Here is a 14499-nt window from a genome sequence, read left to right as displayed (position 1 = left end):
GATTTATTACGCAGGCTCTTTTGAACAGGATGCAGTGTTGTGTCAGGAAGCATTTTCCTTTTATTTTTTCAGGTGCCCAAGACAGGAGAAAAATGAACCGTATTGCTGGGGACTCCAATGCTCATCGGATTAAGGATATTCTTCCTGACGATATAGCTGTCAAATGCCTGCCAATCTCTGATGAGAATATGTAATGACAATGGTATAGAACAGTAATTACAGTTTCAGGTTTGTTTCTATTAATGGTATCACATGTACACATTTTTCTAAACGTTAAAACGAAATGATTAATGAAATAAACAAAAGGTTACCGTTTAAACGGTATCCATATGTCAGTTATAAAAGCGTCATTGACATCGCATTTCCAAACTGAAAGTAATGATTATTTCCAGAAGTTATATTCAGATCATAACCCATTTGGGCAATGACGTCATATTAAAACCAACTGTTCTTGCCGTTGTTGAGTCATTGGGTACACATTTTCTACTTACATGCTGTAGTATTTTATAACAAAGACAAATAAATATTGATCCCACATTTCTTCAATAAGACTACACCTGTGTAAATTTTTTATTGTTTTCTACCTAACAAGATGTACATAAAAACGAGTATCTGTTTATTAAATTAAAAATGAATGCGGATGAATAAATGTTGGAAAAAATTTCCTCATGCACGTTGTGCTGACGCGCGTCAAATGTTCCAGACAATTCGGGGAATGATCATGCAACAAATAGCTGGAAAATTTTCCCGAGCACTTTGTGTGTCAAATATTCAAGACGTCTAGGTCGTACATGGTGTTTTGTTATGTTTACGCTGTTGTGAATAAGGGCCATCTGGCACACATGATACAAATGTATACCAGTCTTTTTTTAACAGCTTTTAATAAGTTTTGCAACATTGTAACGTAATGAACTAAAATGGATTATGTTGATATCAACAGTCGTTTAAATGTTTACTGTTTTTGTAAACATTTTTGAGAAAACACGAATTGCCACCATTTAAACGTGATACTCATAGTTTCTATAAATGATGTAATTATTTCATTTCTTTATACTTAAACAGTTCAAATGTCAAGTCCTAAGCTTCGTATGATTACAGTATTTGTCATCAATATAAAGTTAAACTTATTATGCTGATGTGCAATGATTGGCATCATTGCGTTTTCTAACTAATTTGCATGGTTATATATTTTATTTAAGCATGTGGAATATTTTACAGATTGTAGGGAATTGTAATTGCAAACTTTTCATTTCAATCTTGAGGCAAAGCATGAATTTTCCTTGTGTATTCATTCATGTATATTTGTGATTTATTTACACAGACATTCGCCAACTCTGTTTTCAAAGGTGCCAAATTTTCTTGTGATCGTTTTCGCCATGCATTGTTGAGAGACTTGCGGAAGATGGATGTTCAACAGCTGTATCTTCATCTAGGCTCAAATGACATTCTTACGAATGAAGCGGTGTTTTACCGGTACATATACAATTATAAAAAAAAGCTTTGATATTTAAATTTAATGTAGTTGTTTCCCATAACTATATAAATTTGCAAAACTAACATTTTACATGGTTTATTCCTCAATGAGTCATGGAAACTTGCAATCATTTTAGAAGTGTTATCTAGTTTCTAATTTATAAATAAAGCATTTCACAATATTTTCTATTATCCATGTTAATTTGACATTTTATGCTCCCCAAAAAAATTTGGGGGGGAGCATATAGTCGCCGCTTCGTCAGTCCGTCTGTCCGTCCGTGAACAATTTTTGTCCGGGCTATTTCTCAGCAACTAAAGGCCGGAATTAAATGAAACTTAATGGGAAGCTTCACTATTAAGAGGAAATGTGCATATTATCAGCGGGTTCTGGTCGGATGATTTGTCACTGAGTTATGGCCCTTTTAAATTTTCTATTAACTGTACATATAGTGCAATTCTTGTCAGGGCTATTTCTCAGCAATTAATGACCGGAATTCAATGAAACTTTATGGGAAGATTTACTACCAAGAGGAGATGTGCATATTATCAGCGGGTTCTGGTCGGATGATTTGTCACAGAGTTATGGCCCTTTGAAATTTTCCATTTACTGTACATATAGTGCAATTCTTGTCCGGGCTATTTCTCAGCAACTAATGACTGGAATTCAATGAAACTTTATGGGAAGCATCACTACCAAGAGGAGATGTGCATATTATCAGCGGGTTCTGGTCGAATGATTTTTCACAGAGTTATGGCCCTTTGAAATTTTCCATTGTACATATAGAGCAATTCTTGTCCGAGCAATTTCTCAGCAACTTATTACGGGAATTCAATGAAACTTTATGGGAAGCATCACTACCAAGAGGAGATGTGCATATTATCAGCCGGTTCTAGTCGGATGATTTTCCACAGAGTTATGGCCATTTGAAATTTTCCATTGTACATATAGTGCAATTCTTGTCCGAGCTATTTCTCAGCAACTTATTACATGAATTCAATGAAATTTTATGGGAAGCTTCACTACCAACAGGAGATGTGCATATTATAAGCCGGTTATGGTCGGATGATTTGTCACAGAGTTATGGCCCTTTGAAATTTTCTATAAACTGTACATATAGTGCAATTCTTGTCCGGGCTATTTCTCCCCAACTACTGACTGGAATACAATGAAGCTTTATGGGAAGCTTAACTACCTTGAGGAGATGCGCATGTTATTAGTGGGTTCTGGTTAGATGATTTATTTACAGAGTTATGGCCCTTTGAAATTTTTAAGTTACTAAACCATCCATTGTATTATTTTGGCCAAAGTTATGCCCTCAAGACGTTTCCTTTTATCTGAATATATAGTGCAATATTGTGACAAAAAAACCTTTGTGGAGCATCACCAGTCTCAAACGGTTTCTTGTTTCATTATTTGCTGTCTACAATTAATTTTACATGAAATAGCAAATGTTTTATTTATGCGCATAATATTAACAATATAATTATACATATTTGTTTATGTAACTATTTTGATAGGTAAGTCAGTCTGCAAAGAAAAAGAACACATTTGTATATATTTTACTCCACATTTTTTATGCCCCCTTTCGAAGAAAAGTGGGTATATAGTTTTCGCACTGTCTGTCTGTCTGTCACACTTTTCTTGTCCGCTCTCTAATTCAAATAGTTTTCATCTGATCTTTACCAAACTTGGTAAGAAGTTGTATCTAGGCAATATCTAGGTCAAGCTCGAATATGGGCCATGCCGGGTCAAAAACTAGACCATGGGGTCATTTAGTGCATTTTAAGGTTTAAGCATGGTGTCTGCTCTCTAATTGAAGTAGTTTTCATCTGATCTTTACCAAACATGGTCAGAAGTTGTATCAAGACAACATCTAGGTCATGTTCGAATATGGGTCATGCCGGGTCAAAAACTAGGACACAGGGTCACTTAGTGCATTTCAAGGATTAAGTATGGTGTCCGCTCTCTAGTTTGGGACTTATTTTGCATTTCTAAATTAACCTTTTTTATGCCGCCGAAGGAGGGCATATAGTGATCGCACTGTCCTTCCGTCTGTTTATCAAAAACAAGGTCAGGGGTTCACTTAGTACATTTCAAGGATTAAGCATGGTGTCCGCTCTCAAATTGAAGTAGTTATCATCCGATCTTCACCAAATTTGGTCAGAAATTGTGTCAAAATGTTATCTAGGTCAAGTTCAAATATGGGTCACGCCAGGTCAAAAACTAGGGCACGAGGTTACTTAGTGCATTTCAAGCATTTAGCACGGTGTCCACTCTCTTATTGAAGTAGTTTTCATCTGATCTTCAACAAATGTGGTCAGAAGTTGTATCTAGACAATATCTAGTTCAAGTTCAAATATGGGTCATGCTGGGTCAAAAACTAGTTCACAGGGTGCATTTCAAGGATTTAGCATGGTGTAAGCTCTTTAATTGAAAGAGTTTTCATCCGATTTTCACCAAATTTGGGCAGAAGTTGTGTCTTAATGATATCTAAGTCAAGTTCAGATATAGGTCATGCCGGGTCGAAAACTAGGTCACTTAGTGCATTTTCAGCGTTTAGCATGGTGTCCAAAACCTTCAAACGGGTGTATCTTGTGACAGTTTAGCACTCTTGTTTATTACATTAAAGCCACACACCTTGAAATGAAATACATGTTACTCAGTACATATAGATGCAATTTGAAAGTGTGCAAAATTGTCATTAAATCTATAGCCTAGTTAGCAAGTAATTTATTTTTTTAAATTTTCAAACTGAATGTATGATTTGTATACGTATATGTTCAATTCGAGAAACACAATTATTTTTAAGTTTTAAAGCACAAGAAAGACGGATTTCTACCTTGCAACCACCAGATATATTCTAATTGGCAAAGATAAAATATGTTTCTTATTTATATCCAAATTTACTATGCCAGATATTTCATTTCAAGGTGTGTGGCTTTAAGGAATGTTTTTTAAATGGGTATATTACCAAGATCTGCACAGCCAGGGTGATATTAACCTTCAGATGTTAAAGCTTTCTAAGAATTTTAAGGCTTGCCTTTTATACTTGAAATGATAAATCATTAACATGTTTTGTTCTTTAGGAACATACAAACATTTCCCACCCACCATGTGGATCAAGATGTTTGGGCTGATGATTCTGGGTCGTATGTGTGGACAAGGTGGTCCTCATTACATCATGATGCAGCTGTGTATTCAACAACATGTTAACCTGTCCCAGCGGATGTTGATGCTCTTAAATGATGTTGAGAAAAATCCAGGACCGGTACTTTATGACAAAATATACATCGTTTATTGAATAACTATATATATTTATTTTAACATTAAAGTGATTTTTTTCTTGCATTTTTGTGCATTTTGTTACTGAGAACTATTTTATCATATGTTGGTGATTGAAACCCAGGACCTGTAAGTGCTTCTTAATATTTGCAACAAATGACAATTCATGTTAAGTTTTTGAAACATCTGTTTTTTGTTCAGTTAAAGGACATATTGAACTCACTAATTGCTAAGTTAACTTAGATGCATCAAGTTTTTATTGATGATTTCTACTTTCTGTTGAATCATTATCCTTTCCAAAGCCAGAGAGATATAGTGTTGGCGTTTTCCATCGGTCAGTCTGTCAGTCCATCCATCTGTTTGTTACAAACATTTTAGGGCTTCATATCATGAATTTAATAAGATTTCAACATGGAAAAATAAGTGTATGCCATATTCATACAATAGTGCAAATTTACTTTTTTTCTTTCTTTTTAGATTAGTTATTAACAAAAGAACAGAACAGTAACATACTTTTATTACATTAACAGAGGCTCTGATTAGATGTGTATCTGCGTAAAGAACTCATAGAAAATATCAATATATAGAACAAAAATAGAGTTAAACAAATCATGGTGAAATCCACAATACACACCAAGAGCTATTAGTAGGCTTATCTCCATTGACTTATTTCACAGTAAATCTCTTTTTTTTGCCTTTTCATTAACAATTTCAATCAAAAATAACATTTGTGAAAAACTTAGTCAATGATTATAACTAAAGTTAAAAATGTGGACACTGTAAGTTAATTGACTTTGGCTTCCAATCTGCAGTTTACAAAGTTGCTTGTTATAGGAGTATTCGTGCAAATGGATATCCTGCAAGGAAGACTTCCACTCCATAGGACAGCAAGATGCACATATCATCTCTCATGTGGTTCAAGAGAAATGCTGTAGATGGGGAGACTGTACCAAAGTCCTGAGCTTTAATAGTCTTGAAATCCATGAACTTAAACATCATGATGTGAGTTTAGCACTGTGTATGAACTGGTGTTGCTTCATTTTCTGCATATCTTTATCTCAGTCTTCTCTAGTTTTGATGGTCAAATACATATTGTCTGCCAGTTTTTTTCCCCCAATACTGCCGTTCATCGTTTGCTTGCATCAAGAGTTTTAAAAGAAATTAAAACTCATTTGTTTAGTTAGAATCTTATGAAAGACTTAAATGGCCATGTTTAATACAATTGTATAACAACATATACGAGCTAAAAAAATAGTTGGAATAATTAATGTATATATGAACATAACAAATTTACTTAAAATCATAGGTCTTGTTTTTGTCTGCCACTATAAGAACCAGAACATATTTCGGACATTCGAGGATTGACTTGCTGTGTTAGAGGATCATCAGGTGATGGAAGAAACCAGGCTTTTTTCGACTCAATGTTGATGAAACCTGATCGACATGCTCATCTTGGTTGAGTAAGCCTGGGTTGAGTGTGTCCAAAAAGTAGGTAACCTTGTGCAATCTTAGGAAAACATTGTAACCAGATCCAGGTTTATTTGACTGACAGACCGATGGACAGTGGGTCAACCGTAAATCCCTTCATGTGAAAACGGTAGGGACAAAATAAATATCACATTGCTTTTCTGAGTTCATTTGTAAACCAAGTTTTATCACAAAATTAAAATGGTCAATGTATTATTTTGTGTATTTAAAAATTATGTGAATATTAAGTTTCATGAAATCTTACTGAGTTTTCTCAATTTTAGCTACTATTCGGACATGGACTGACGGACAAATGGGCAACAATGTCGCAATTTGTATACCAAGTTTTATAAGAATTGTTTCATAAAAGTAACCAATGTGTCTGTTCTATGTCAAGGTAACTACTAGGATGAAATACACAAAAAGATTTTGGTTCACAATAGGGTAGGCTCCGCGTGCCGTGAACCGGGCAACAGCTTTTGTCATTTAACATTTGTGTTATAATGGCATAAGCTGGCAGATACCCTTTAACTTTAACGATGTTTTCCGATAATTTCTCGGAAAATACAATCTAGCAATTTTTATTTAATTTAGATTACTAAAAATTAATATTATATTTATGCCCCCCTTGGAAGAAGAGGGGTATATTGTTTTGCACATGTCAGTTGGTTGGTCCACCAGATGGTTTCCTGATGATAACTCAAGAACGCTTTGGCCTAGGATCATGAAACTTCATAGGTTTATTGATCTCGAAATAGTAAAATGGTTTCCGGATGATAACTCAAGAACGCTTACGCCTAGGATCATGAAACTTCATAGGTACATTGATGATGACTCGCAGATGACCTCTATTGATTTGCAGGTCACTAAGTCAAAGGTCAAGGTCACAGTGACTCGAAATAGAAAAATGGTTTCCGGATGATAACTCATAAATGCTTACGCCTAGGATCATAAAATAAAAAAATCAGAGGTACATTGATAATGACTGGCAGATGACCCCCTTCATAGGTACATTGATAATGACTGGCAGAAAACCCCTATTGATTTTCAGGTCACTAGGTCAAAGATTAAGGTCATAGTGACTCAAAACAGTTTAATGGTTTCCTGTTGATAGCTCAAGAATACTTAGGTATATGATCATGAAACTTCTCAAGTACATTGATCATGACTGGCAGATGACCCCTATTGATTTTCAGGTCACTAGGTCAAAAGTCAAGTTCACAGTGACAAAAACGTATTCACAATGGCTGCCACTACAACTGACAGCCCATAGGGGGGGCATGCATGTTTTACAAACAGCCCTTGTTCTGTGTTAAAATTATGTACACGTCTGCGTTAAATAAATATGTTCACATTTGAAATAAAGCTAAAAATGTGTATTGTTGTTATTAGTAATTTGAACCGAATTGCTCTGTGGGAAGTAAAAGTACTATCAACCAGACCTAAATATGTGGGTAATTAAAGAGCACGAGAAAAGATGAAAATTAAGTTAGCTCAACCGACAGACAAGATAGGCAGACGGACCGACAAACTTCGTTTGTGGGGGTATAAAAATGTGTAAATAATGCTACTGGTATTTCATTTCTGCGTATTTTAGTCTTATATACAATATGTATAGTTTCTATTAAGTGCATTATTCCAATTTACTATTCATGACACTTACTTCTACGTTATAAACAAATACTTTCAGATCATTTGCTGTTATTTGTAACTGAACGAGCAAAGAAGAAAATCTTACGTTTTGAATAACTAATAAATCCTTCCAACAATAAGCATTTTTCCTTGTGACTTGACTTTCACTGGGAATCAAACCCAGATCTCCGACTTACTTAGTAAGTCGGCATGTTTTCTTTACACCATGAAAGCGATAAGTTGAAGGAAAAAGCTAATCATTATGTACACAAAATATATTTAACGGATAAAATTTTTAGAAGTCTTTTTCCTACAAGTCTGTATTAACCATTTGACCCCCATGGCATGGCCAGTTTTATGCTAACACAATTGTGTTTAGTTTAACTACATTTACAGGATGCTTTGCTGAATACCAAATATCTATGCAGTCAGATTCATAGATAATTTTCCACTTCATACATATAAGGAAAACAAGATACTACAAAGAAGAGTTAATTAAATTTGGACTTGCTCACATTTTGGCAAAATGACAATTCTCCAAAACAATCAAATTATAGAACAAGAGCCCTAAGGTGCTCAACTGTGACCAGAAGTAACTAAACTATTCTGAGAGGGTGTAGTTGAGAATAATAAATGAACTTGATGAAAAATATGTAATTTTTAGGCAAATAATCAATTATAAACTTGACTTTGCTTATCATTACAGCAAATGTTTTGACAAACTTTAAACAAGATGTGTTTGTGAAACACAATGTCCCCCTATATGACGTTTGACCTTGTAGGATGACCTTGACCCTTCACCACTCAAAATGTGCAGCTCCATGAGATACACATGCATTTCAAATATAAAATTGCTAGCTTCAATATTGCAGAAGTGACATTACATAATCAATTTTGACCCAATCCATATATTTGACCTTGAAGGATGACCTTGACCTTTCACCACTAAAAATGTGCAGCTCCATGAGATACACATGCATGCCAAATATCAAGTTGCTATCTTCAATATAGAAAAAGTATTCATAAAATTAGCGATTTGGGCCACATATATTTGACCTCTGACCTTGAAGGATGACCTTGACCTTTCACCACTCAAAATGTGCAGATCCATGAGATACACATGCATGCCAAATATCAAGTTGCTATCTTCAATATTGCAAAAGTATAATAAAATGAGCGATTTTGGACACATATATTTGACATCTGACCTTGAAGGATGAACTTAACCTTTCACCACTCAAAATGTGCAGCTCCATGAGATACACATGCATGCCAAATATCAAGTTGCTATCTTGAATATTGAAATACTGCAAAAGTGTACATTAAATGAGCGATTTTGACCCATATATTTGACCTTTGACCTTGAAGGATGACCTTGACCTTTCACCACTCAAAATGTGCAGCTCCATGAGATACATATGCATGCAAAATATCAAGTTCCTATCTTCAATATTGCAAAAGTTATTGCAAATGTTAAAGTTGGCGCAAACCAACCAACCAACAGACCAACAGACCAACCAACAGACAGGGCAAAAACAATATGTCCCCCACTACTATAGTGGGGGACATAAAAAAGGAACACAATTTTAAATGCAACTTCCAGTGTTTACAAGCTTTTTTTAATTTGACATTTTGACCCGCTTTTTGACGTTATGTGATCCAGTTTCAAAGTCAGCTGAGATTACATTGGGCCAAATGCTCTGATCATCTTTCATGAAAAATGCACATAAAAAGGGCCAATTGTGTGTTAACAAGGTTCTACTCTAGCACTTTAAGAAAAACTGTCATGTCCACTGGCAGCCATGTTAGTCTACAAACCGGAACCAGTTACAAACTCGACAACTGAGCTATCATTAGAATAAATATTCTGACCAAAATTTATGGAGATATGGCTAAAAATGTCACTTCTAGAGAATTTACAAGGTTTCATTATAGCCATATAAAGACAATTGCCTCGTGCTCTAGTGGATATGTTTTTTGAATAGACATAAAAATTTCGATACTGGACTGAGCCATCATTTGAACAAATATTCGACCAAAATGCATGAAGATTGGAAAAAAAACAGTGACTTCACTAGTGTTCAAAAGGTTTCACTATAGCTATATAAGGAAAACTGCCCAGCCCTGTTACATACGGTCATTTATGAAGTTCCACAACTGTTGTCGTACGTTAAACAGTTTTCTAGATAGTAATTTCCCACTATTTTTTCCATCAGTGCAGCTTATGATCAACAGTTAACTAGTAACTTCCACTTTAAACCTGTCCACTGTAAACACAAGGTTTACTGTTTTGACCTTTTTATACTTTTTATTTCTTATTGCTTTTGAAATATCATCTTATATATAATGTTATAATGTTCGCGTGTATCTCCAATTATATTCTACAACACCGGTTCAATACATTGAGCTGTACACTATAAATGTAGGGACTAAAATATGATGATAACATTTCTCATCTCTTCTTCTTCTTGTCAATCACTCAAATGGAAACACTGGCCCCTGTGGTACACATTCTTTTTGATCAGCATGTTTTGTCTGCCAAACTGAAAAAAATAATAATCACAAATAAACATTTTAAAGAGAAGTGTAATGCCCCAACACTAATCTTTAGTTTCAAAACAATTGTAATGTCCGAACAAAATTAAACTAAAATACCAAAGTGTGCAAATTCAAATGCTTTTTACTTTAAGCTAATAGAGAGAGTTATACAGACAACAAGACATTTGCACATGGTGAATACTTGTGTTATTTGGATAAGGCATTACCATGATATAGTCTGAGCAGTAGTAGGACGCAATGCATGCCTCTCCAACCGCTCAACTATTGTGACTGCTAGATGATGATTTCAGCTGAGGAGCTAAACAAAAATGAGCAAGGGCCATAGTTCTGCAAAATTTGGGCTCATACATAATTTATTCCTTTAAGATGCCAATGTTTCCAATGTTGACTAGAAATGGAGCGGCAGAGACCGACGCATATCCCCACGCCGCATGTTTGACCCAGGGGCGCCCCAGGGTTGGTAATGGGGCCATGCATAGTTGACCGTATTGTCAAAAGAGAAGTTCAGTATCAATTAGAAGTGAATCGGTGTAGAAATGAAGAAATTATAGTAAAAGGCAATTTTGGGTGGGAGTGGCCTATGTGGGAGGGGCACCCCAGGGTTGGTAATGGGGCCATACATAGTTGAGATTGACCGTATTGTCATAAGAGAGGTTCAGTATTAATTTGAAGTAAATGGGTGAAGAACTTTTAAAGTTATCGAAGGATCCAGAAAAGTGTCAGACTGACAGACACAGAGCGCAAACCGTAAGTCCCTATCCTTTTTCAAGGGTAGGAAACTAACAAGTTTTGATAATAATGTAAAAATAATGGTCAAAACAAGAAACTGATTGAAATACAAAGTTAGGTCGCCCAAAGGGTGTTCTCATTATGTTATATGCACAAACAGGGATTTCAGATATTAATGGGGTCAGGACCATGGATAATTAATAAACCCTCATGTCAATTTCATGTGAATTGCCAGCATTTAATTCTAACGTTCACCTACCATTACTAACATCAAGAGTGTCTTGGTTTGGGTCAAGCTTTCGTATATTGTTTGGAGGCATAGTGTAAAAGCTGTGATATTTTAGGAATAAAATGAACCTAAACACAAAACTGAAGCAAATCTGCACCTTTCTAGGTATATTTTGACCTTTGACCTTGAAGGATGACCTTGACCTTTCACCACTCAAAATGTGCAGCTCCATGAGATACACATGCATGCCAAATATGAAGTTGCTTTCTTCAATATTGCAAAAGTTATGGCAAAATATTAAATTTGGAGCAAACAAACCAACAGACAGACCAACAGACAGGGCGAAAACAATATGTCCCCCACTATAGTTCATTCCAACGCTCACGGACACTGGAACCCCGGGGAGAGTAGGAAAGCTCCACTATATATATTTCATATATAATAGTCGAGCTAAAAACCCTATTTTACTATGATTCAAGGGCCATAGCTCAGGGGTGTCTGGGTTTATTTGGCCCATTATCTAACTTGACCTAGATGTTATTGCCTTACACATTTTCATGAAGTTTGGTGAAGATCTGATGACAATTGCTTGACTTATTGAACAGAAAATAATCCGGACGGACTGACAGACGGACTTACTAACTTACAGACGGACGGATGGACTAACAAACTAAAGGACGGAGCGATTTTAATATGCCCTCAAAATCGCTGGTTCGGGGGCATAAAAACGACATTGTATAAAATGTATTGTATTTCTTAAACTGTATGAACTGTTATATCATACATGCCATACGTCCCGGATTTTCCGGGACAGTCCCGGAAATGAAGAACTTGTCCCGCTGTCCCGGAAATCTGTCAAATGTCCCCGAATTTACAAAATCCATATATACATGTACCTTATCTTAGGAAAAAATACAAATTTCCCAATTGCTGTCCTTAAATTCCCAATTAAAGGTAAAAAAAAAAAAAATTTTTTTTTTTTTTGTTTTGTTTTTTTAAGCAACATTTAGTTAGTTTCCCTTTGCAGCTCTATAGCTTGAACCTAGGTTTATATAATATTGACAGCTTGAAAACACTTGGTTATCAATTTTAAAGTATTTGGGAGCAAAAAATCAAATACACCAATTTCCCAATTTGAGGTTTTCACGACTCGATTTTTCCCAATTTTGAGGTTTTCACGACTCAATTTTTCCCAATTGGACCGGTACAGGTACTTTTCCCAATTGGACAAGGAAAATCGCTGACAGATAGTGTACAATGCCATTTGGCATGCATCATCCTCTTATCTATACATATACTCATACCAAGTTTCAATGAAATCCACCAAAGCACTTCCAAGATATGGTTCCCAACACAAAAGTGCCGGATGGACGGAAAGACGGGCGGACAAGGCCAAAACAATATCCCTCCGCCTATTGCAGGGTGATAATAACATGAATGTAAATTAAAGCCAGCACATATATGAATTAACTGCTTAGATGGGTGTATTAAATATAATTTAGGGCTGTACAATACTTACTGATATGTGAGCATATATTTACTTTTAGTAAATATAAATAAATGTAACAGTAATACTTACACACTTGTGACTGTGAGTTTATACATGTAACTAAACTTCCTTTATAATTTTATAACAGTTTTTTTATTCCTGCCATAGTATTAAGAAGTCACTTGCTCAATAACACATTTAAGGATGAGCTGTTTTTTTAAATCTGCATACATAAGAAAACATCGAAAAAAACACAAGAGGAGCATGTATCCGAAAGTAAATTACGTCCGAAATCAGGCAAGTTAAGCATGCGCGAAATTCACCAAAACATCGATTAAATATGGTTTAAACAGAATCATATGTAAAACGTGAATGATAAATTAAAAATTATCCAACAAAAGCATGCAGCTTTAACCAATAAACAACAGCAAAAATCAGCAATAAAGCGATGTTGTTGAATAACTCAGCGAAGGCTAGCAAGAAGAGAATTTTCCAGGGGAAACAACTAAAAAAGTAATGCAAACGGATTTAAATGGCTCATGCACGAAAGTTTATAATATAGCAACAACACATGATTAAGCTATAGAATTAGAATGCGAAAGATTTTTTTTAACTATTACTCGAAGATTCCTTAACTAAATAAAATATCAATAGACAATGAAAGTTAAAACTTTGAGTTTGACCTACTTAGCAATCAATGGTCAAAACAACCTCGAAATAGCTTTTTCTTCATGTCAACAATACAATTGTTGAGTTAATGTTGACGTAATACTAATAATGATAATACTATCCATATTCTCTACCTAGAATATTCATCATATTAAAATATCCAATAAATGTAGTATATTTCTTTTCACGCTAACAATTCAAGATGGCTTACAATCGGTTTTGCTTGGGCATGCGCATTGCAAGCCTATTTGGTTTGGTCCCGCCTTTTTCTCCATATATGGTCATTTGAGCTTGTGGACGGCCGTGGACCATCCACCTACAGTTGAAGAAATCGCGAATTCGTATTTTTCAGATGATAATTGGATCAAAGTCAATATTTATAGTGAAAATAATGTATTCTAAATGAATAAGTTAAACATATATCAAAATTCGAAGTTTGAAAAAAATAAAATGCATCTCTCGGAAATAAGCGATCATTGAAGATCGGCAATAATCGTAAAATAAATCGCGGGAAATCATTAGAGGTGCACTACCTTAAGCGACACCATGGCGTCTACTCAACATGTGCTGACCACCAGTGTGCTTAAAGTATCCATTGGAAATTGCGACAGCAAAAAAATGTCTTTCGAAACAACACCTTTTATTTTTCACTTTATAATAAAAATAATTAATAATTGATAACGTTACTGTCACCAATTAAAAAAAAATGCCTCTATGTGCATCTACAATTAAGTCAATTTTGAATTTAATATAATAATTCAATTTAACTGGTTGTAAGAATTAATTGTATTCATTAGAATTAAAAGAACCGATTATAAGCAAAATAAAAAACTAACTTGCAATAAATAAAAATAACTTATGATTGAAAAGTTCTATTAATAAACTTATACGCTGTATTCGCAAAACTAGTGTGCAATTAAAGTTTTCCGGAACGTACAATCTGGCCGTCAACACAATTTAAAAGTTAAC

General features: G+C 34.9%; 2 long non-coding RNA genes across 2 annotated transcripts; one reads left to right on the top strand and one right to left on the bottom strand.

Annotated features, from left to right (window-relative positions):
* The first annotated feature begins 3543 nt into the window (after positions 1 to 3543).
* Positions 3544 to 7600, top strand: LOC127847185 (uncharacterized). Its single transcript, XR_008033859.1, has 2 exons — positions 3544 to 4742; positions 5591 to 7600. It is a non-coding gene; the product is annotated as an uncharacterized LOC127847185 (long non-coding RNA).
* Positions 7601 to 8089: 489 nt separating this feature from the next.
* LOC127847184 (uncharacterized) lies at positions 8090 to 12267 on the bottom strand. The gene is made up of 2 exons (XR_008033858.1): positions 10621 to 12267; positions 8090 to 10398 (listed from the first exon to the last, which is right to left on the bottom strand). It is a non-coding gene; the product is annotated as an uncharacterized LOC127847184 (long non-coding RNA).
* Positions 12268 to 14499: the final 2232 nt, after the last annotated feature.

This window comes from Dreissena polymorpha, chromosome 10 (assembly GCF_020536995.1).
Source record: "Dreissena polymorpha isolate Duluth1 chromosome 10, UMN_Dpol_1.0, whole genome shotgun sequence".
NCBI classification, from domain to species: domain Eukaryota; kingdom Metazoa; phylum Mollusca; class Bivalvia; order Myida; family Dreissenidae; genus Dreissena; species Dreissena polymorpha.
Note: the sequence above shows the minus strand (reverse complement) of the source record. Positions and strands in the feature narration are given on the sequence as shown.